Source organism: Gorilla gorilla, chromosome 1, assembly GCF_029281585.2.
Source record: "Gorilla gorilla gorilla isolate KB3781 chromosome 1, NHGRI_mGorGor1-v2.1_pri, whole genome shotgun sequence".
NCBI classification, from domain to species: Eukaryota; Metazoa; Chordata; class Mammalia; order Primates; family Hominidae; genus Gorilla; species Gorilla gorilla.
In genome coordinates, this window is record NC_073224.2 from 125,240,909 (window position 1) to 125,262,929 (window position 22,021).

Here is a 22,021-nt window from a genome sequence, read left to right on the forward strand (position 1 = left end):
AAAATAGGTGAAATTATTTTAATAATTTATTTAACCAAATATATTCATATTACATCATTGCAATGGGTAATCAATAATTAAAATTATTGACGACAAATTCATTCTTTTTTATATCTTTGAAATTCAGCATGTGTTTTACACTTACGGCATATCTCAATGCAGATGCTACCGGAAAAACTCTGATCTACCCAATTCTTCCCTTCTTCACCTACTGGCACATGACAAAAGCGGTGAGCTGTCCTGTCCAATACAGTATCCACTCATCACGTGTGGCTACTTACATTTAACTTATATTAAATAAAATTAAAACTTCAGTTCTTTGTGATCTAAGATAAGTTGTCATCTCTTTAAAATACCTTGTTATAAGATGTTTTGTGTAAGCCTCATGGTGACCACAATGCAAAAAACCTGTAATAGATTCACCAAAAATAAAAAGCAATGAATTAAAACATTCTACCAAAGAAAATAACCACAAAGGAAGACAGTAAAAAAGGAAGAGAGGAATTACAAAACAAGCAACAAAATGGTAGTACTAAGTCACTATATATTAATAATAACACCGAATGTAAATGAACTCAATTCTCCAATTAAAAGGCAAAGACTGGCTGAACAGATAAAGAAACAAGATTCAACTTTATGCCGCCTATAAGAAACTTAGCACCTATAAAGAAACACAAAGACAGAAAGTGGAAGGGTGGAAAAGATATTTCATACAACTGGAAACCAAAATAGAACAAGAATAGCTATACTTATATCAGATACAATAAACTACAAATCAAAGACTATAAAAAGAGACAAGGTCACTATATAATGAGAAAGGTCATTTTAGCAAGAGGATATAGCAATTATAAATATTTATATACAACAGTGGAGCTCTGACGTATATATGCAAACATTAATAGATCTAGAGGGAAAGATGGACTGCGATACAATAATAGGAGGGAGCCAGGTGTGATGGCTTATGCCTGCAATCTCAGCATGTTGGGAGGCCAGGACAGGAGGATTGCTTGAAGCCAGGAGTTCAAGACCAGCCTGAGCAACATAACAAGGCCCTGTCTCTACTTAAAAAATTTAAAAATTAGCCATATGTGGTGGCATGCACCTGTAATCCCAGCTACTTGGGAGGCTGAGGCAGGAGGATCACTCGAACCCAGGAGGTTGAAGCTGCAGAGAGCTATGACCATACCACTGTGCTCCAGCCTGAGTGACAGAGTGAAACACTGTCTCTAAAAAGAAAAAATAGTAGGGAACTTTAACACCCTACTCTCAGTAATAGATCATTCAGAGAGAAAACCAACAAAGAAACATCAGAGTTAAACTACACACTAGGTCTAACTAACAGAACATTTCACCTAACACAAGCAGAATACATTCTTCTCATCAGCACATGGAACATTCTCCAGAAGAGACCATATCTTAGGCCACAAAACAACTCTGAACAAATTTAGAAAAGTAGAAATCATATCAAGTATCTTTTCTGACCACAATGTAATAAAACTAAAAATCAATAACAAGAGGAACCTCAGAAACTGCACAAACACATGGAAATTAAACAATATGCTCTGGAATGACCAAAGGATCAATGAAGAAATTAAGAAGAAAAAATTTTAAAATTTCTTGAAATAAATAAAATGGAAATACAACATAACAAAATATATGGGATACAACAAAAGCAGTATTAAGAGGGAAGTTTATAGCAATAAACATCTATATCCAAAAAGTAGAAAGACTTAAAATAAACAACCTAATGATACATCTTAAGGGACTAGAAAAGCAAAAAGAAATCAAACCCAAAATTACTATAAGGAAATAAATAATAATGATTAGAGCAGAAATAAATGAAATTGAAACTTAAAAAACAATACAGAAGATCAATGAAACAAAAAGTTGGTTTTGTAAAAGATAAACAAAATTGACAAATCTTTAACTAGACTAAGAAAAAAAAGACCCAAATAAAATCAGAAATGAAAAGATGTAACAACTCAGACCACAGAAATAGAATCATTAGAGACTATTACAAACAACTATATGCCAACAAATTGAAAAACCTACAAGAAATGAGTAAATTCTTGCACATATAAAACCTACCAATATTGACCCATGAAGAAACAGAAAACCTCAACAAACCAATAACAAGTAACACAATTGAAGCTGTAATCAAAAGTCTTCCATCAAAGAAAAGTGTGGAACCTTATGGCTCTATTGATGATTCTACCAAACATTTAAGGACAAACAAATATCAATTCTACTCAAAAAATTGAACCGGAGGGAATATATCCAAACTCCTTTTATGAGGCCAGCATTACCCTGATACCAAAAACAGATAAGGACACAACAAAAAAAGAAGACTACAGGCCAATATCACTGATGAACATAGATGCAAAAATCCTCAACAAAATACTAGCAAACCAAATTCACCAACACATTAAAAAGATCATTCACCATGATTAAGTGGGATTCATCCCAGGGATGCAAAGATGGTTCAATGTATGCAAATCAATAAATGCGATAATTAACAGAACCAATACAAAAACCCTATGATTATTTCAACAGATAAAATAAGCATTTGATAAAATTCAACATCCCTTTATGATAAAATCCTCATCACAAAGGGTATAAAAGGAACATATCTCAAAATAATAAAGGCCATATATGACAAACTCCCAGCTAACACTGCACTCAAAGGGGAAATATTGAAGATCTTTCCTCTAAGATCTGAAACAAGACAAGGATATCCATTTTCACCACTTGTATACCACTTAATCTTGGAAGTCTTGGCCAAAGCAATTAGGCAAGAGGAATAAAGGACATACATTCAAGTTGGAAAAGAAGTCAAATTAGTCTTGTTTGCAGACAACATGATCTTATACTCAGAAAAACCTAAAGATTCCACCAAAAAAACTATTAGAACAGATAAACAAATTCAGTAAAATTGCAAAATACAAACTCAACATACAAAAATCAGTAGCCTTTATACACACCAACAGCAAACAAAGTGAAAAAGAAACCAAGAAAGCAATCCCATCTACAATAGCTACAATGAATATAAAATCCTGGGAATCAACCAAAGAACTGAAAGATCTCTATGTTGAAAACTATGTAACACTGATGAAAGATACTGAAGATGCCAAAAAAATTGAAAGATATTCCATGTTTATTGATTAGAAGAATTAATATTGTTACTATGTCCATACTACCCTAAGCAATCTATAGATTCAATGCTATTTCTAACAAAATACCAGTAACGCTCTTCACAAAAATAGAAAAAAAAACTTAACGTTTACATGGAATCACAAAAGACTCCAAATAGCCAAAGGAATGCTGGGCAAAAAGAATGAAGCTGGAAGGGTCACACTACCTGACTTCAAACTTTACTACAAAGGTATAGTAACCAAATCAGCATGGTACTGGTATAAAAACAGACACATAGACCAATGGAACAGAATAAAGAACACAGATATAAATACATGCATTTACAGCCAACTCATCTTCGACAAAGGTACCAAGAACATACAATGGGGAAAAGACAGTATTTTCAGTAGATGCTGCTGGGGAAACTGGATTAACCATATGCAGAAGAATGAAACTATACCACTATCTCTCACCAAACAAAAATCAAAGCAAAATGGATAAAATACTTAAATCTAAGACCTCAAACAACTGAAGAAAAACTACTAGAAGAAAACACTGGGGAGATGCTCCAGGACACTGATCTGGGCCAAGATTTTCTGTGTAGGATGTCGAAAGCACAGGCCACACAGCAAAAATAGACAAATGGGATTATATCAAGTTAAAAGCTCTGGACAGCAAAGGAAACAACCACAAAGCAAAGAGACAACCCACAGAATGAAAGAAAATCTTTGCAAATTATCCATATGACAAGGGATTAATAATCAGAATATTTATGGAGCACAAACAACACAACAGCAAAAAGCCAAAGAATCTGATTTAAAAATGGGCAAAAGATCTAAACAGACATTCCTGAAAATAAAACATACAAATGGCCAACAGGTAAGTGAGCAAATGCTCCTTGTTAGTAATCATCAGAAAAATGCAAATAAAAACCACAATGAGATACCATCTCACCCTAGTTAAAATGGCTTTTATCAAAAAGACAGACAATAACAATGCTGGTGAGGATGGAAACAAAGGGGAACCTTTATACATTGTTGGTGGGAATGTAAATAAGTACAATCACTACACAGAATAGTATAGAAGTTCCTGAAGAAATAAAAAATAGAACTACCATATGATCAAGCAATTCCACTACTGGGTATATATCCAAATGAACGTAAACCAATATATCAAAGATATATCCGCACTCTCATGTTTATTGCAGCACTATTTACAACTGCCAAGATATAAATCAACCTAAGTGCTCATTAACAGATGAATGGATAAAGAAAATGTAGTATGTATACACAATGGAATAATGTTAAGCTACAAAAAAGAAGGAAATCCTGTCATTTGTAGCAACGTGGATGAAACGGGAGGTAATTATGTCAAGAAATAATCCAAGCAGTAAAAGAAAAATATTGCTTGTTCTCACTCATATGTGGGAGCCAAAAAAGTGGATCTCATAAAGTTACAGTAGATTGGTGGTTAACAGAGGCCAGGAAGTATATGGGCAAGGAAGAGATGAAGAGGAGTTGATTAATAGGCACAAATATATGGTTTGATAGAAGAAATAAGACCTACTCTTTGATAGATCAGTAGGGTGACTATAACTTAATCTATTGTACATTTTGAAATAGCTAGCATAATTTGAATGTTTATAGCATAAAGAAAAGACAAATATTTAAGGTGATGAATATCCCAAGAACACTGATTTGATCTCTGTAAGTTATACGAATATGTTTTCACATGTACCCCCAAACTATGTACCTCTATTATACATCCATAAAAGAGAAAAGGAGAGAGAAGAATTCTGCTCTATTCTATACAGTATTAATGTGAGAGTATTAATGTCAAGCCTTAATATGTTAATTTAAGGTACCAATATCTCCCTGATTGACATCCCCAATTCCAGGTACTCTACCAATTCCTCTCAATCCTCTAAAGTGGGTTAAAAGAAACTATCACCAACTACCATCTCTCCCCCGCCTTCACAGCAAAATTTATTGTAAAATTTGCCTCTATTGCTTATCTCTACTTCCTCATTTTAATCCATCACAAACAGGCTTTCAGCCTCATCACTTCAATGAAACAGCTCTCCTAAAGGTCATCAAAGATCCCTATTCTTAAAAAAGTCAATGATCAAACTTCTCTGACCTTACTTTTTAAAAAATTACTCTTATCTTTTGATCCAATTGACTTCTCCCCACCTAAAACACTATTCTCCAAGTTATATCACAGGTTTCTACCTCACTGGTTGCACCCTCTCAGTATCTTTCTCCTAAATGAGATTTCTAAAATCTAGTGTGCCACAGGGCTCTATTCTTGGCCCTCTTCTCTTTCCAATTTATCCTCTCTTTCCTGGGTGATCTCATCTAGATCCAAAGCTTCAAATGGTTGATGACTCTCAGACTGAAACCTCTAGTCTAGACCTCTCTTCTGAGGTTTAGATTTCTGGAGACAACCACTACTCTACATCTCCAATGGGATATTTAATACACACTTCAAACTTATCCCTTGGTATTATCTGGGACCACTAGACTGGAGATTTGTTTTTTAAATTTGTTTCTGGGCAGTTCTATTTGTAAGGATTGATATTTCATGAATTTATTCTTTCTTAGAGGTATTCAAGAGCAAACAGAACTCTTACTTGTTTTTAAAACACACTCATTTTGTCTTGCAATTACCATATGGGTCCATTGGACTCTTTCATAAATCTAAGATATATTACAGGGCCTCAGTGATCTTATTTTTCCTATATCTTAAATCTTTCGGTAATCCATCATCCTGAAAATTATTTCATCATTATTTATCAGTTATTCCCAACTATATTTTTAAAAATCTAAAATTGTAAGAATAATAGAATTGCCTAAAAGGATGCTGTACTACTACACCCTCCTTCAGTTTTCTTATTGCATTACTCAAAGTATTGCCTCATCTTTTGTTTTTCACCTTTTATTTTAGGTTTGGGGGTAGAAGTGAAGGTTTGTTACATAGGTAAACATGTGTCAAGGGGGTCTGTTGTACATATTATCTCATCACCCAGGTATTAAGCCCAGTTCCCAATAGTTATATTTTCTGCGCCTCTTGCTCCTTTCACCCTCCCTGTCAAGTAGCCCCCAGTGTCTGTTGTTTTCTTCGTTTGTAGGTTCTTATCATTTAGCTCCCACTTGTAAGTGTGAACATGCAGTATTTGGTTTTCTGTTCCTGCATTAGTTTGTTAAGGATAATAGCCTCCAGCTCCATCCATGTTCTCACAAAAGACATGATTTTGTTCTTTTATGGCTGCATAGTATTCCATGGTATTTAGGTGCCACATTTTCTTTATCCAATCTGTCACTGAGGGCATTTAGGTTGATTCCACATCTTTGCTATTGTGAATAGTGCTGCAATAAACATTCGCATGGATGTGTCTTTACAGTAGAATGATTTATATTGGTCTGGGTATATACCCAGTAATGGGATTGCTGGGTCAAATGGTAGTTCTGCTTTCAGGTCTCTGAGGAATCATCATACAGCTTTCCACAATGCTTGAACTAACTTACACTCCCACCAACCGTGTATAAGTGTTTCCTTTTCTCTGCAATCTCACCAGCATGTTATTTTTTGACTAATGATAACCATTCTGACTGGTATGAGATGGTATCTCACTGTGATTTTAATTTGCATTTCTCTAATAATCAGTGATATTAAGATTTTTTTCACATGCTTGTTGGCCTCATGTATGTCTTCTTTTGGGAAGTGTCTGTTCATGCCCTTTGCCCACTTTTTAAATGGGGTTGTTTTTCTCCCCTAAATTTACTTAAGTTCTTTATAGATGCTGAATATTAGACCTTTGTCAGATGCATAGTTTGTAAATATTTTCTCCCATTCTGTAGATCGGCTGTTTATTCTGTTGATAGTTTCTTTTGCTATGCAGAAGCTCTTAAGTTTAATTAGATCTCACTTGTCAATTTTTGCTTTTGTTGTGATTGCTTTTGGTGTCTTTGTCATAAAATCTTTGCCGGTTCTATGTCCAGGATGGTATTGCCTTGGTTGTCTTCCAGGGTTTTTATAGTTTTGAATTTTACATTTAAGCCTTTGATCCATCTTGAGTTGATTTTTATATATGGTGCAAGGAAGGGATCCAGCTTCAATCTTCTGCATATGGCTAGCCAGTTATCCCAGCACCATTTATTGAATAGGGAGTCTTTTCCCCATTGCTTGTTTTTGTCAGCATTGTTGATGATCAGATGTGTGGCCTGATTTCTAGGCTCTCTCTTCTGTTCCATTGGTCTATGTGCCTGTTTTTGTACCTGTACCATGCTGTTTTGGTGACTGTAACCTTGTAGTATAGTTGGAAGTTGGGTAACATGATGCCTCTGGCACTTGTTCTTTTTGCTTAGGATTCCCTTGGCTATTCAGGCTCTTTTTTGGTTCCATAAGGGTTTTAAACTAGTTTTTTCTAGTTCTGTGAATAATGCTGTTGGTAGTTTGATAGAAATAGCATTGAATCTGTACATTGCTTTAGACAATATAGCCATTTTAATGATATGGTTTCTTCCTATCCATGAGCATGGAATGCTTTTCCATTTGTTTATGTCTTCTCTGATTTATTTGAGGAGTGTTTCGTAATTTTCATTGTAGAGATCTTTCACCTCCCTGGCTAGCTGTATTCCCAGGTATTTTATTCTTTCTGTGGCAACTGGGAATTCGATTGCCTTTCTGATTTGGATCTCAGTTTGGCTGTTGTTGGTGTATAGGAATGCTAGTAAATTTTTGTACATTGATTTTGTATCCTGCAACTTTGCTGAAGCTGTGTATCAGCTGGAGGAGTTTTCAAGCTGAGCCTATGGGGTTTTCTTTTTTTTTTTTTCTTTGAGATGGAGTCTCGCTCTGTCACCCAGGCTGGAGTGCAGTGGCGCAATCTCAGTTCGCTGCAAGCTCTGCCTCCTGGATTCATGCCATTCTCCTGCCTCAGCCTCCCAAGTAGCTGGGACTATAGGCGCCCACCACCACGCCCGGCTAATTTTTTGTATTTTTAGTAGAGATGGGGTTTCACCATGTTAGCCAGGATGGTCTTGATCTCCTGACTTCATGATCCGCCCACCTCGGCCTCCCAAAGTGCTGGGATTACAGGCGTGAGCCACCGTGCCCAGCTGAGACTATTGGGTTTTCTAGATATACAATCATGTCATCTGCAAACAGAGAAGACTTCCTCTCTTCCTGTCTGGGTGCCCTTTCTTTCTTTCTCTTGCATGACTGCTCTGGTAAGGACTTCCAGTACTATGTTGAATTGAAGTGGTAAGACAGGACATCCTTGTCTCATGCCGGTTTTCAAGGGTAATGTTTCCAGCTTTTGCCCATTCAGTTCAATGTTGGCTGTGGGTTTGTCATAGATGGCTCTTATTATTTTGAGGTATGTTCCTTCAATACCTAGTTTATTGAGAATTTTTTACATTAAGGGATGTTGAGTTTTATTAAAAGCCTTTTCTGCATCTATTCAGATAATCATGTAGTTTTTGGTCTTTAGTTCTGTTTATGTGATGAATCACAATTACTGATTTGTGTATGTTGAACCAATCTTGCATCCCAGGGATGAAGCCTACTTGATCATGGTGGATTACCTTTTTTATGTGCTGTTGGATTCAGTTTGCAAGTATTCTGTTGAGGATTTGTACATCAATGTTCATCAAGGATACTGGCCTGAAGTTTTCTTTCTCTGTTGTGTCTCTGCCAGGTTTTGGTATCAAGATGATGCTGGCCTCATAGAATAAGTTGTGGAGGAGTCCTTTCTCTTCAGTTTTTTTGGAATAGTTTCTGTAGGAATGGTGCCAGCTCTTGTTTGTACATCTGGTAGAATCTGTCTGTGAATCCATCAGGTCCCAGGCTTTTTTTGGTTGGTGGTATTGTCTCATCTTTTGAAAAGAAGGCTGGAAATCCCATCTTTGTATTTTTGAGGGTTTCAGTAAACACGGTTGAAAATTCAGAATATTTCATTTTCTACCCATAATGGCAAAGAGAAGAAAACTGACAAAGAAAGATATTTCACAGTTATTAGATGGTGAATGTAAAGAGGCAGGTAGTAGTGAAATCTCAGGTTATGAATCTTCAGATGATGATATCCTAGATAAATTTTCTGAAACTTAAGAAGGAATGAATGTACAATATGATTTTTAAGGACAAGAAGGAACTATGGTACTTTTAGCCAGACAGTCATTCAACAGGAAACTTCATTGTGCAATATGTTACAAGATCCCAGACCATCCCATTTAGTTAAAAGAATATGTGGTAGTATTCATTGATCTTTTTATGATGTTTATGAAGCTAAATTTACTTGATGAAGTTCATAGGTAGACAAATGCTGATGATAAGTATCTATATAAAAAGTGTGGAGAAAAAATAACTGATGTAGAAATAACAAATTTCATTAAATCGATCATTCTCATTAGTTGATACATCTAAAAAACAAAAATACTTTTCAATTGAAAGTGTTTATCCTTTCTTCAACAAAATCTTAGCCATCAAAGTTTTCAAAAATACTGCCTTTTGACAATAAAATGCAAAAACCAGAAGTAATGATAAACCCAGAACATATTAAGAGATTCATTTTAAATCTGGAAATCAGTATTTATATAATGTATAGGTTACAGGTTTGTATATAGCAATTGATGATTATATTCAAAGGACTTTTTCTCATTTTGAATATGTATGTGTCTTCAAAACCAGGAACTTACAGGATAAAAAAAATTGGGTTTGCTATGGTTAAATTCTTATTAAAGTTTCTAATAAGGTTGTTTTTCATTATTCCTGTATGTTTATTTATGTTAATTATTTATAAAATAACTTAGAAAATGAACAGGCAAAGTGGCTCACACCTGTAATATCTGCACTTTGGGAGGCCAAGGCAGGAAGTTCACTTGAGCCCAGGAGTTCAAGGCTGCAGTGAGCTATAATTGTGCCACTGCATTCCAGCCTAGGCAACATAGTAAGACCTCGTATCCACAAAACAATAAAAAAATTTAAAACTAGCTGGGTGCAGTGGCACACTCCTGTAGTCCTAGCTGCTACCTGGGAGCCTGGGGTGGAAGGATTACTTGAGCCCAAGAGTTCAAGGCTGCAGTGAGCTATGATCATGCCACTGCATTCCAGTCTGGGCAACAGAGTGAGATACTGTCTCCAAAAATATATAAAAGTAAAAAACATAAAAATTGAAAGTAAACAGGGTATAATGGATTCAGATGGCAAATGATAATAATGACTTCCGGGGGATACTGAGAGTTAACACAGCCAAAACAGAGAAAATGCTCTCAACTCATAGCTTCACTTCCAATCTCAAGAGTTGCCCATTTCAGCAAACAGCATTCATTATGCACTTTATTATTCAGATCAAAAAATTAGGGCCATCCTTTACTCTTTCTTTCATACCACTCCAATCCATCAGTCAAATTCTACTTGCTGCCCTGAATCTCCATTGCACCCACCTGGACCCAAGCCACCAGCACAAGCAACGATGTCCTACCTGGTCTTTCTACTTCCACTTTTGTTTTCTTCTTGTCTGTCTTCCACACAGATCATAAACATCTCACTTTGAAAAACAAACAAACAAACAATCTAAAGGTTTTCCATCACATTTCCAAAAATCCAAACTCCTTCTTATGGCCCACAAGTTCCTAAGTGACCTGGTTTTTGGCTACTTCTCCAGCATTACCTCTTCTGACTCTCCCACTTAGTTCACTGTTCTTCAGCCACATTGGCCTCCTTTCTGTCCCTGAATTTATTGTCACCACATAGTTCTTTATGCTGGGAAATGCTCTTAGAACAGGTGCCCTCATGGCTTCCTCTTCCTCATCCTTCATGACTCAATTCAAATGTCACCTTTTCAGCAAAGACTTCTTTGACTCCATCTAAAAAGCTCTTGCCATACAGTATGCCATTCATAATTGGTCAATACCTATTTTATCTTCTCTATATCAGTATTATCTTATTTATAATTAAATTTATCTTATTTATACACAGATTATTATCTATCTATCCCCTCTGCAATGTAATCCTCTTAAGAACAGAAAATATCTTCTTCACCACTGCAATCCTACCACCAAGAACAGGAACTAGCACTTAAAAGGTACTCAAATATCGGTCATTTAATTGACAAAGTCTATGAAAATTACCATATAGTCCTTGCTGAGGACAAGATGAGAAATGTACGGGGCAGCACATGACCTCCATTCTCCAACTTACTTCAGTATTTCTTACTGAATAAGACATAGAAATGTCTGCTTATCAACCTGTTACTGTCGTATAATCTCAAACGCAAATTGACTTTCAGATTAATTGTAAGGGTCAAATGGGAAATTGTAGATTTGTAAAAAAGAGATAATGATGGCTCTGCCCTCCTCCAAATTCCTTTCCTGAAAGAAAAGTCTGTTTACAAATATCAAGCAAATGAAAACCTGTCAAATTTTGATCTCTTTCAACAACCATGTTGGTTTAATTCCATTGAAAAAAAGAAATATGACTCAGAACAATATAGGAGCCAGTCAGGCTCCTTCTCTTCCCCTGACTCATGACTGCATACTAGCGAGCCAACTTTAAGCAAACACAACCTAGTAAAACACAAAGGAGCTTGGAAAGCCTTTGCATGAATCAGCTCAAAAACATGTGTATCCAACCCAACTCTCATATTAATTCATACCTATTCTTACTAATTCCAAAAGTTTTTAATTTTCTCTTTGGTTTCTAGGTATAACCAATCTGCCTGCAAATAAATGGGAACTGTATCTCCTTTTTTCCAAAAGCCCTGCTTCTAATTTCTGTTATGTTTTATTGCATTGTCTAGAACTTGGGAAGAAAAAAAAAGGCTGTATCCGCAAGCCTCTTTATTTTATCCTATTTTCACAGAAATGACTCTATCATTTCATTATATAGCAAGATACTGGGATATTGGTTGGGATAGAAATTCTTCTTTGTTTTTCTTTAACTGAAGAAGTCTTCATCCAAACCATTAAATACTTTATAAAGAATGAATATTGAGTTTTATCAAACTCTTTTGTGGCATTAAGATCACCATGTGGTTTTTCATTTTTAATCTAATATTCACCTACTTTTTAAATTCAACGTATAACTTATGTTATGAAATGTTCTTTTAATATCCTGCTGAATCTGATTTGCTAGAATTTTATATTGACTTTTCCCATCCATATTCATGACTGAACTAGGTCTGTATTACTACTTTTTGGTACTTTATCAAATTTGAGATTGAAATAAAATGAACTGGATAGCTTTCCATATGTATATGGGTATGTTACAAAACAGTTGAATATAGAAAATTATTTCCTAGAAAGCTTACAAGAATGTGTCTGTGAAACCACTTAGGTTGTTTTTTATGTTTGAGAGGGAGAGAGAGAGAGGATGGGTTTCTAAATCTCACTATTAAAGAAAAAATGGGGCCGGGCGTGGTGGCTCACACCTGTAATCCCAGCACTTTGGGAGGCTGAGGTGGGCGGATCACGAGGTCAGGAGATCAAGAACATCCTGGTTAACATGGTGAAATCCTGTCTCTACTAAAAATACAAAAAAAAAAAAAAAAAATTAGCCGGGCATGGTGGCGGGCGCCTGTAGTCGCAGCTACTCGGGAGGCTGAGGCAGGAGAATGGCGTGAACCCGGGAGGCAGAGCTTGCAATGAGCCGAGATCGTGCCACTGCACTCCAGCCTGGGCGACAGAGCAAGACTCCATCTCCAAAAAAAAAAAAAAAAAAAAAAAAAGAGAGAGAAAAGAAAAAACGGAAAAGGTTATTTGACTATGCAAGTCCTTATTTAATCAGAAAATACTGAGTACCTCTCTCTGTGCTAGGCAAGAATAAGCAAAACAGCCATCAATTCTACCATCAAAGAAATTATGATATACTTGGGGAGAAAGAGACATAAATACCCAGAAATAATTGTTAACAGTGTTAAGTATGAAAACAAAGTATAAGGAGCTATGAGAGCAGATGGCACAGGGACCCAAACCTAGTCTGTGAAGAGTAAGGTTCAGTTTCCCCATGACATGAAACTTGAGTAGAAATCTAAGGATTAATAGAAATTAAGTGTTCAAAACACACAAAACAAACAGGACGTGCAAAGGTCCTGGTGCAAAAGAGAACAGTATTAGATGAACAGAAAGAAGATCAATATGGCCAGAGTGCAGGAGCCCAAGGGAAAAGAATGCAAGGCCTGGATGGCAAGAAACAGGTCAGATCAGGGAGGACTGGAAGACAAGTTGAAAGTATCTATCTTTATCTTGAGAACAATGGGAAGCTATTTAGGGGAATTTCAAGCAGAAGAATGACATAATCACAGTCTTCTATTTCTCTAGTTGATTTTTATATCTGCTAGGAAATTTTAGATTTCATCAAGATTTCCAAATCTATTACCGCACAACTCTGCATAGCAGTCTCTCACACTATTTAGGATCTCTTCCTGATCCTCTTTTTAACTTTTTAAACGGTTTCCCCCATTCTTTTTCTTTTCCAATTAGATTTGCTGTAGGTACTCATATATTATTGGGATTTTTCAGAAAGTCCACTCTCGAATTTATCCTACTGTATTTCTATGTCATTTTTATTATTTCCTTCCTCCAGCTTATTTTTTTATTTCCACCCTGACCCACTATTTATCTTTTAATGAACAAGAGGTAACGCCCAGAACTATGACATCTATTCTGGACCACACATTAATTTTTCACGTATGCCTTCTCTGGTTCTACTTCTTGTTTATTCTGTACCTAATCTCCAATATTACGTACTTCAGATTCATGTTTCTGGCTATATTTTCAACAATAATATCACTATTTCCCTTTTTCAAGGTTGATAAGGATGATGATGACTATCATTTACTGAGCATTTACTATACACCAGGCACTGTTGTAAGAACTTCACATGAATCCATTTAATTCTCATTGAAATTCTGTGTAATACAAGAACAGAAAACCAAATACTGCATGTTCTCACTCATAAGTGGGAGTTGAACAATGAGAACACATAGACACAGGGAGGGGAACATCATACACCGGGGCCTGTCGAGGGATGGGGGGCTAGGGGAGGGATAGCATTAGGAGAAATACCTAATGTAGAGATGGGTTGATGGGTGCAGCAAACCACCATGACATGTATATACCTATGTAACAAACCTGCACATTCTGCACATGTATCCCAGAACTTAAAGTATAATAAAATAAATAAATAAATAAAAGAAATTCTGTGTAATAGATACTAATCCCTATTTTATAATGAGGTAACTGAGACAAGAGAGGTAAGGTAACTTGCCCGAGGTCACACAGCTACTAAGTGAAATTAAAATGTACGGACAGGTCATACTTGTTAGCTTGATTCCAGAGAGTAAGCTGCACTGCCTCTTATGGGTAAAAAGTAGTTACCCTTTCTTCTCTTGAACTGAATCAGGCTAAAGACTGAGCTAAGCTACCCCTAAAGGAAGAAGACCCTGAAAACTAATTTAAAACAAGCAAAATATGCATCCCAAATAATAATTATCAACCAAATGGCTTTTTCAGTTTTGTTATTTATAATTCTATTTGAATTTCATCTACATAAATGGCTTGCATAATTCCTGTTCTTACTCATTTAGTGGCATACTGTTAACCTAATAGAAGATCAGTTTTGGTAACTCTTCTAGAGATATCTGAGGTATATGCTCTGTTTTTTGAGAATAATGTTTAATATAGAAAAGGGTCGGCATAATTATACTATTTCCTATGCACCATTTCTTATCTACTTGCTATATTATGGACATAGAGTGGCGTGCTAATACTTCCCACAAGGGGAAGCAGTAGATAGCATGATGGTTAAGTGCACCAGTTCTGAAATCAGATTGCGTGTTGCTCTCTTCTCATACTAATGTGTATATTTAGCTCCTTAACAACTCACTTCACCAAGTATTATTGTTTAAAGTCTTAGCCATAAAGGCCTATCATAGCTAATTATCCCTAAAGAAGAATACAGGCATCAGCCAAATCAAACAGAGCAGAAACTCCCCAAATGGGCTATCTCCACTATGTAATGGCTAGCTCTACATTTCCTGTTTAAAACATGCAGCTGCCCACAGGCAAGCTAAATCAAACAGACTACTCCAATAGCAGTATGTCTTCACATTCTGTTTTACCAAGTTATGTTCATTCTCACTGCTTTTATGCCAATTTGTGATTATGCAATTTAATATTTAATTAAATATTATGAAATATGAGTACAAAAAGGGTGTTTCTATGAAAACAGATAAATGTTTTGGGAAAACACTGAAAGCTTTGGAAAGATAAATCTCAAAATGTTAGAAAAGAAAAATTGTTATAAAAAATATAAAAATCGAGTAGGATTCCATACTCAGTTTGCTAAGCTCTTGTTCTACTTTATGGAAATTTGAATTGGAAACAGGAGACAAGCATTATATGTTGTTTATGCAAGAAAGATGATAGCAGTCTCCAGTCAGTATATGCTTTAAGTTAAAAATCAAATGCTCATGAAAATTTATATCAATTTATGTAATTCCCTACCTTAATTGTCATTTTCAATTAATCAACCATTGGCTCCATTGTATCCTATACATAAAAGAGAACACTAGGTGGCATTCAGGCTAGGCTGAGCTGGTCTGCTTTCCCATGAAGAACCTGTAACATATATGCTTATATACTTAAAAAGTATATCATGCAACTGCTTACTTATAAGGGTCTGACTTTTGCGTGCACAGTGGAATGTATCAATTTGCTGGTCAACTTATTAATTCCACTCTTGCTTGTTGATGGATAATCAAAGTAAGATTTCCTGCTATATTGCTTTGGGGATGGTGAAGGAAGAAAAAACCTCTTTATTTCTTTGAGTAAAATTTCTTCACTGAGTCTTTCTAATCTTGGGTTTTCCTTTGTCATGTTTTCCTTGTTTCTCCCTCATCCTACTTTAATCTCCTTACTTTTTGGCCTGTGCCACTTTGCTGAATGGGCAAATCACCCTAGAGGTTATTTAATCCTATTCAGGTCAACAGAGAAAAAAGTATACAAAACAACAACTGCATTTGTGGGGTTTTTTCCCACTATAAAATATTTTAAAGTAGTTGCTTCTAAGAGGCTGTCATACATCAACCTTTATTGTCAGTGCAAACTCACAGTACTGCATTCCCATCGTAACTTTCCTCAATAGATTATGAAAAGATATCAAATAAAAATTAAAATTTAAGGGAACAATGAGGCTTCAGTGTGTGTGTGTGTGTGTGTGTGTGTGTGTGTGTGTGTGTGTGTTTGTATGTCTATGCACATAAGTTAATCCAACAAAATTAACACATAAATACTTGGCTAAATCTGATGTCCTAATGGAATAGTTACAGTGAAGTCCCATAGAGAGATCATCAATCTTTAGAACATAATTCAGACTAAAATTCTGCAATGAAGCAGCTTTCGGATCAAAACTCCAAAAATAAATGAATGCCAAATGACTTCACTGAACCTTAATCCTGAACAGAAGACCTTATGGCTACTACATACCTTGACTTACTAAAAATTACTTCCCCTTCCTGAAAGGGGAAATTGGGTGACATAAGCAAGGTCCTTTCTTTGCAGGAAAAAAACAAAAAGGAATCAACAGTTTGCCCTGCTTCTGCTCAGGAAAGAAAGCTATTGTGATCTCTTGTTCTTTATTAAGCAAAGAATATCACTCTAGAGCAAAAAGTGGTCATTTCAGCATGTCTGTAAGCAGCACTTATAACGGAATGCTTCAGAATCCCTTTTGAGAGCTAAGGAAGTAATTGTGAAGAAACATTTATTATCCATCCACCCTCATTTACCTAACCAGTTGGGTGATTGCCAATGGAAGGTGGGTAGACAGGAGAAAAAAAGTAATGTGTACAGACACACTGCCATAGCAATTAACATCACATTTATTTCTACTACATGTTTACCTTTTCTAGAAAACATGTACAAAAATAGAAAAGACAATGTTGCAGAATAAAAACCACTGCACAGATGAAATTGTTAATAGTTAGGATTATTTTCTCTTCTTAATGCCGTGTTCCCCAGGGAAATATACATATAGTTGCTTGACCATACTACCCATTTCCACCTCCAAAAAAAAAATTCCCTCCTTAATTGATGTCTATTTCCTTATAAGGAAACAAAGTCTAAAAAATAACATTGTTCCAGCAATGACCTTCCTTAGGACATTTTCGAGAACACTTGGCATCAAAAAGTCAGTCTTATGGTGTACCATAAATGAGAAGGGTGATAAAACTGCATATGTAGGGAGTTTTAAAATATATAATATTGTGTACAATTTTAAAGATTTATAAATCTGCACAGTTTTGATTATTTTCTTTAACATATATAAATTATTAAAACAAATCCAAGATGATGAAGAGTATCTGAAGAAACCAGAGAAGAAAAATAGTCAACTATCTATATACTCTCAAAGCTGTTTACGATGAGATCAATTTTACAGGTTAAAGCCTGTAATAAGCCTTATAGAAAGTTTATCAGTCCATTCTTCAGGCTAACATAATCCTGATAACAAACGGAGTAAGGATAGCTTCCTCTAATACACATGATGGACCAATTTCATTTATGCAGATATACTGAAAAATTTTTTTTTTGAAAAGTTAAAAATTCCTTAATTTTTCATTCCTGGTACCACTACCACAATTTACAAGGCAATATACTTGATGTAATGAAAAGAAAAAGAAAAAGACAAGGCTACAACAGATAAAAGACCTCAGGAATGTACATCTAATTGACACTACATTGCATTAATCAATAACTGCACTTTTTGCAAACTGTGGCTATGACAGTCCTGAACAAGAAGGGTTTCCTGTTTAAGCTGCAATAACTTTTCTGACTATGGATCATCGTTCCTTCTGTGGCAGATTTTTACAGTTCCTCTAATGCATTTGGGAGGACTGTCTCAAAGTAAGCTGCAGTTTTCCTGACAACTCCTCGCTCTCTCCCCTACTAAGAACTGTAGCCCTTTTCTGCTGTTTTTCGAACCTTCTGCTACCATATCCACCACTTCCACCACCAGATCCATAACCACCACCATAGGGACTGCCCGAGCTTCTTCCACCAGAACTGTCCCCTTTCATGGGTCCATAATTTGATTGCTGTTGTCCACTATAATTTCCAAAATCATTATAGTTCCCACCACCACCATAGTTACCACCACCAAAATTTCCTCCTTCATTGTAACCATCATATCTTCCACCACCTCCACCATATCCACCACCTTGGTTTCCATATCCTGGTCCACCACCACCATAGCCCCCTCTACTACTATAACCAGGACCACCGCCATAGTTGCCACCATCACCTCCAAATCCATCATATCCACCATCACCTCCTCCATAACTACCTCTGCTGCTGCCACCACCTCCACCACCATAGCTCCTCCACCACCTCCAAAGTTTCCTCCGCGACCCATAAAATTGCCAGATCCACCTCCATGACCTCTCTGTGATCCAGCAGACTGCATCTCTTGTTTAGAAAGGGCCTTTTGCACTTCACAATTATGCCCATTAATAGTGTGGTATTTCTGAACAACAATTTTATCAACTGTATCATGCTCATCAAAAGTTACAAAAGCAAATCCTCTCTTTTTCCCACTCTGCCTGTCTTCCATAACTTCTATGGTTTCAATCTTGCCATACTTTTCAAAGAAGTCTCTCAAATTATATTCTTCTGTATCTTCTTTAATACCACCAACAAAAATTTTCTTCACTGTTAGATGGGCACCAGGCTTTACAGAATCCTCTCTAGAAACAGCTCTCTTTGGTTCCACTACACGCCCGTCAACCTTGTGTGGTCAAGCACACATTGCTGCATCCACCTCTTCAACACAAGAATAAGTCACAAAACCAAAGCCCCTGGAACGTTTTGTTTGGGGGTCTCTCATTACCACACAATCTGTGAGTGTGCCCCATTTCTCAAAATGTTCTCTTAAACTATCATCTGTAGTTTCAAAGCTCAGACCACCAATAAACAGTTTTCTCAACTTCTCTGGTTCCTTTGGATCATGGCCCTCCATTTTGAGACCAGACTCGCCCTCTTCCAACTCGAGTTCAATATTGATATACTGAAAAATTTTTTAATCAGCAAACTGAATGTTGATAATAAACTCAATCTATTGGAAAAAAAATGCACTTGCAGATAATTTATCCAGAATCTCCAGGATCTACTCTGTTCTGGATGGATGTCGTCTCCAACGGTCTGGAAATTTTAACCCCCAAATGTTAAAATGATGAAAAAATATAGATCCAGCCCCAAATCTTCTAAGTGAATTCATTTGTTTTTTCTTAATATTACATGATTTAAGGATTGAAGCCTCTCTCTGTCACACACACACACACCATAAAAGTAATGCAACACTTATAAAGGATTTATTTGCTGCCTCAAAGTAAGACTAAATGAGGAAATTCACCACTCATGCATTATCTGCTATTCCACTATGACGTCATTCTCATCATCAATTACGATCAGCAACTTCTTATCTATTTTGCTTAGACTAGGCATCTATGTCCTCATTAACTTTTTACTATCCAGTATATCACATTATTGCCCCCTGATATTGCAAAATATTTTTTTTTTTTTTGAAATGAAGTTTTGCTCTTGTTGCCCAGGCTGGAGTGCAATAGCGTGATCTCGGCTCACCACAACCTCTGCCTCCCAGGTTCAAGCAATTTCCCTGCCTCAGCCTCTCAGGTAGCTGGGATTACAGGCATGCGCCACCATGCCTGGCTAATTTTGTATTTTTAGTAGAGATGGGGTTTCTCTATGTTGGTCAGGCTGCTCTTGAACTCCCGACCTCAGGTGATCTGCCCACCTTGCCTCTCAAAGTGCTGGAATTACAGGCATGATCCACTGTGCCCGGCCTCTTTTTTATGTTTTATTTTTTAGCAACTAATGTAACATTAAAAATGCATCGAGGGCCAGGTATGGTGGCTCATGCCTGTAATCCCAGCACTTTGGGAAGCCAATGTGAGGTGGGAGGATAGCTTGAGCTCAGCCTGGGCAACATGGTGAGATCCCATCTCTTAAAAAAAAAGGCATTTAGATCATAATACCATAAATCATTGCTTTAAAAGAAATTAGGGTTACCTACAGGAAGAAATCTCACTATTAATCTGAGGAGGCATGTCACAGCAACCAAAGAACTCTGATATTAGTTTATAGGACAAGAATGTAGAAATACTGCCACACACAAATTATCAATTAAAAAACATTTCATATCCAATATTTAACGGAATATCTGACAATTCTGCTCTTATACTGGTGATATAATGTGAAAGGAGAAGGGTAGGTTCAAATTTCCCAGTTACTTCAACTCCCAAACAGTAGCCTCAATGAAGAAAGGATCTTTTTTTTTTTTTTTTTTTTAAACACCTTTATTGAAAAGATCTCATGACTGAGATGTGGACTTTGGTTCCAATGTTTTCTTTTTTTGTTTTCTTTTTTTTTTTTTTATTATACTTTAAGTTTTAGGGTACATGTGCACATTGTGCAGGTTAGTTACATATGTATACATGTGCCATGCTGGTGCGCTACACCCACTAACTCGTCATCTAGCATTAGGTATATCTCCCAGTGCTATCCCTCCCCCCTCCCCCCTCCCCACCACAGTCCCCAGAGTGTGATATTCCCCTTCCTGTGTCCATGTGATCTCATTGTTCAATTCCCACCTATGAGTGAGAATATGCGGTGTTTGGTTTTTTGTTCTTGCGATAGTTTACTGAGAATGATGGTTTCCAGTTTCATCCATGTCCCTACAAAGGACATGAACTCATCATTTTTTATGGCTGCATAGTATTCCATGGTGTATATGTGCCACATTTTCTTTTTTTTTTTTTTTTTTAATTTTTTTTTTTTATTATACTTTAAGTTTTAGGGTACATGTGCACATTGTGCAGGTTAGTTACATATGTATACATGTGCCATTCTGGTGTGCTGCACCCATTAACTCGTCATCTAGCATTAGGTATATCTCCCAATGCTATCCCTCCCCCCTCCCCCCACCCCACAACAGTCCCCAGAGTGTGATATTCCCCTTCCTGTGTCCATGTGATCTCATTGTTCAATTCCCACCTATGAGTGAGAATATGCGGTGTTTGGTTTTTTGTTCTTGCGATAGTTTACTGAGAATGATGGTTTCCAGTTTCATCCATGTCCCTACAAAGGACATGAACTCATCATTTTTTATGGCTGCATAGTATTCCATGGTGTATATGTGCCACATTTTCTTAATCCAGTCTATCATTGTTGGACATTTGGGTTGGTTCCAAGTCTTTGCTATTGTGAATAATGCCGCAATAAACATACGTGTGCATGTGTCTTTATAGCAGCATGATTTATAGTCCTTTGGGTATATACCCAGTAATGGGATGCCTGGGTCAAATGGTATTTCTAGTTCTAGATCCCTGAGGAATCGCCACACTGACTTCCACAATGGTTGAACTAGTTTACAGTCCCACCAACAGTGTAAAAGTGTTCCTATTTCTCCACATCCTCTCCAGCACCTGTTGTTTCCTGACTTTTTAATGATTGCCATTCTAACTGGTGTGAGATGATATCTCATAGTGGTTTTGATTTGCATTTCTCTGATGGCCAGTGATGATGAGCATTTTTTCATGTGTTTTTTGGCTGCATAAATGTCTTCTTTTGAGAAGTGTCTGTTCATGTCCTTCGCCCACTTTTTGATGGGGTTGTTTGTTTTTTTCTTGTAAATTTGTTTGAGTTCATTGTAGATTCTGGATATTAGCCCTTCGTCAGATGAGTAGGTTGCGAAAATTTTCTCCCATGTTGTAGGTTGCCTGTTCACTCTGATGGTAGTTTCTTTTGCTGTGCAGAAGCTCTTTAGTTTAATTAGATCCCATTTGTCAATTTTGGCTTTTGTTGCCATTGCTTTTGGT

At 36.5% G+C, this 22,021-nt stretch overlaps 1 protein-coding gene and 1 pseudogene across 1 annotated transcript in view; both read right to left on the reverse strand.

The window, feature by feature from the left end:
* LOC134756439 (membrane-associated guanylate kinase, WW and PDZ domain-containing protein 3-like) overlaps positions 1-22,021 on the reverse strand; it is a 125,727-nt gene that overhangs the window by 41,565 nt on the left and 62,141 nt on the right. The gene's annotated exons all lie outside the window — the stretch shown is intronic.
* On the reverse strand, positions 17,631-19,977 carry LOC134757252 (heterogeneous nuclear ribonucleoprotein A3-like; annotated as a pseudogene).